Below are 3,285 nucleotides of genomic sequence, written 5' to 3'. Positions count from 1 at the left end.
TGTGTGTGTGTGTGTGTGTGTGTGTGTGTGTCTCCTCCCTCACACCTCTTCCCCTGCTCTCTCTGCTGTTGTTTTATTTGAATGGTGCTGGTGCTTTGCTCTTGGGTGGGCTTCTTTCTTCTTTCCAAGCCTTTGGTTTTGGGGTGTATTGTTTTTTCTTCTCCCCACCCTGCATAAACAGACACAGCCGCTGGCAGCCAGTCCAATGCCTGCATCAAGGGTGTGTTGAGGAGGCTCAGCTCTGAGATGCACTCCCCTCTGATCCTGGCCTCCGGCCTGCAGACTCTCCTCCAGACTCAAGAACAAGGTCTTGCCCGGGGCGAGCAAGGTGTGAAGGGTGCTACTGGGCTTTCTGGACAGGGCTTGGTGCAGGGCTGGCAGGGACGCGGGGGCAGCGTGCTGAGGAGCTGCTCCCTGTAGATGCACTACCTCACGGCTTGGCAGCAGCCCCTTGATGCACTACCTCACGGCTTGGCAGCAGCCCTTTGCCAGGGTCTCCTCACACGCTCCCTTCTTGGGGGAGCTCCAGGCTGGCTCTGGCGCGTCTCCAGGGCCTCCCCTTCCGGGTAGGGCCTCTCTGTGTGTTTTTCCTAGGGTACCGTGATATGGTGTGACTCTTCTTCTCAGTCTTGTGTGCTCGGTGTCTTGTTGCGGGGGGGAGGGAAGGGGAAAGGTCTGTAGATGTAGGTATTTTTTCGAGGGCTTACAAAGCCCGTGTGTCCCATTTTAATTTTGTCTTGTGCCCTCATCTGTCTGGTGTTTCTTGGCTTCCCTGGGGGTGTGAGGCAGAGAATAGTCTGTTTCCCTGTGCTGTGCCCCCCTCAAATCCCACTGGCTGTCCTCAGCCTGCTGTCTGGTTTTTGAGTTGAGTTTGTGTTGTCCTCCCACCCTACTCAGTGAGGGCTCTTCGCTGGGCTGTAGGAGAGCACCTTCTGTCCAGGAGGGAGCTACTGTTGATACGCTTAGAGCAAGATGTGCAGCCAGGAGCTGCCTGGGGGCCCTGCTCCCCTCTGCAAACATCTGTCTCTGCAAAGGGCCTGCGGTTTCCAGCCAGGGATCCAGCTCAAGCCTGGAGGCTCCCGGGTCTGTGAAAGGGGGCTGCAGGCCTCTCCGGCAGCTGTGCAGGTTGCTCTGTGTACCCTGGCTAGAACTGCTGCCTACACGCTCACCTAGTTTCCCACCTCGGAAGGGCACGTGGAGCTGGATGCCACCCTCTGGCAGGGAGGTGGGACTCAGTGTTTTGCCTGATGCCTGTGCTGATAGGCTAGTACTGCAAGCAGAGACCTCCTGTGGGCCTGAAGGATGTTCATCTCCCCTGTCCTGAACTCCGTGATGGATTCCTCGTGTTTGTTTCCATCCGCCACTCCGCTGCTGTGTTTCTTCTGTTCTTCTGCAGTGTTGCTGAGGGCCTGCACCTGCAGCATCTGCCAGTCGGCCAGCTCTGGCCTCGCGGTCATCGCCTGGGGCTGGATGCTCACTGAGTGAGCTCCTCTGGCTCTAAGGCTGCTGGCGTCCTGCCTGTGGGACAGCACAGCCACTGGGGCAGTGGGGGAGGCATTGCCCCACAGGGTGTAGCCTCATCTCCCCTGAAGCCTGGCATGTTGGTCAAGGGACAAAAGCCTGCTCTTGCTGAAGCAGCTGGTACTGATGGTGCTGGGCAGAGCCAGCCTCTCTGCTTTTGGTCAAGGCAGAGTGGAGAAACGGAGGGCTGGCAGAGGGGTGTCCAGCACCTCACCAGATGCTTCTGCTTTGCAGCATGGGAGTGCTGGCAGAGGCTGTGGGGGAGCGGCGGGCTGAAGAGGAGGAAGAGCCCTCTCCTGGTGGGCACAGTGCCTGCCACTCCTGCTCACCTCCAGCAGTGTTGGCTCTGGGACCTTGAGCTGATCCTATTTTCAGTGTCCCAACTCCAGACTGTTAATCTGTAACTAATGTGGGGGTTTTTTCAGAAAATTTCAAACTGATGTATATTTTAAGACCAGAAATAAACTATTTTAAAAGTAGGTGGCAACGGCTGTGGCGTTCTCTCTGTGGGTTAGTACCTGGACCGGAGTGATCCTGAGGGAGCAGAGCCTCTCGTGGTACAATGTCCCAAGTTTACTGAACTGTGTGTGCCACTCGTGAGCTGTCCCAGGGAGAACGATCCTGTGACCTGTAAACTTCCCAGGAGGCTGTGAATTTACTGGTCACCCCGAGCGCCCACTTCAGCAGCAGCCTGCTTCAAGGCGTTTGTGCACATCAGGTTGTCTGTGTGGGAGAAGAGGCGCAGGCGCAGGCCCGGGAAGGGAGTTGCAGTGGGACGAGCGGTGTTTTACTTCTGTAATCGTATCCAAGCTCTGGAAAATGCTCTCTGGGTCTGAATGCAGACTGTCAGTTACAGATCTGACTGAGCCTGCAGACCAGAATCCATTGTTCTGCGTCACTCGACTAAGAAGCTGATGGCAGCTTAAAAAAAAGGACAGATTATTTTACCAGGCAACTTCGGGAAACATTAAAAAACAATGCTGGCAATTTTCACGTTAGCCGTAAAGACTAGGCTTGTCAAAACCTTTGCAGGGGAGCTTGTGCTGTGAGCAGCTTCAGCGTGACTCACAAAATTCTGCCTACCCCATTTCAAGTATTTTGCTGGCTGTCCTGTCTGGTCTGTGTCTTGGCAAAGACCTCCACCTGCAGATCTAGAGTAGGAGGAGGTGTAGCTGATTTTTTTTTTTTAAATATTTGTTGGTATTCTGAAGCCCCAGCTCTGAGAGTCATGTGAGAATATCAGTTTCCCATCTCAGGAACTGAGGGGCGGGAACATGTAACGTAGCCCATCCCTGGAGTTCTATCAAAAGAGTTTTATGATTCTGGTGTCCGTACTATGTGTTTTTATTTTGTGTGGGGTGGGAGCATCTGGGGTTGATTTGACATACCCCACGGAGGAAGCACTCCAGACAGGAGAGAGAGGGAGTTCCTGTAGGATGCTGACAGGAACATTTGGGAGGGTTTCCTCGAGGGTTTGTGGTGAAATTTCCTCCATCTCCCAAGCTGCTGCCTGTGCCCTTCTGCCCCAGATGTATGCAGTGGGTAACAGATGAAGAGTTTCTCGTTTCTTTGTGCCCATAATTAATGATTTTATTCTGTGTTCCCTCGAGTAGCAGCTGCTGCCACAGTTTAATCTCCCGGCCTAATCCCAGACCTGGAACACGATCCTCCTGGCCTGGCTCTGGCAGGGGGCACTGGCCGGGGCAGTGACGCTCGCAGCGCTGGGGCGGGCTGGGCCCTTCACCGGAGGGTGCGCGGCCGCTG

This window comes from Buceros rhinoceros, unplaced genomic scaffold (genome assembly GCF_000710305.1).
Source record: "Buceros rhinoceros silvestris isolate BGI_N320 unplaced genomic scaffold, ASM71030v1 scaffold44713, whole genome shotgun sequence".
Lineage (NCBI taxonomy): Eukaryota > Metazoa > Chordata > Aves > Bucerotiformes > Bucerotidae > Buceros > Buceros rhinoceros.
Note: the sequence above shows the minus strand (reverse complement) of the source record.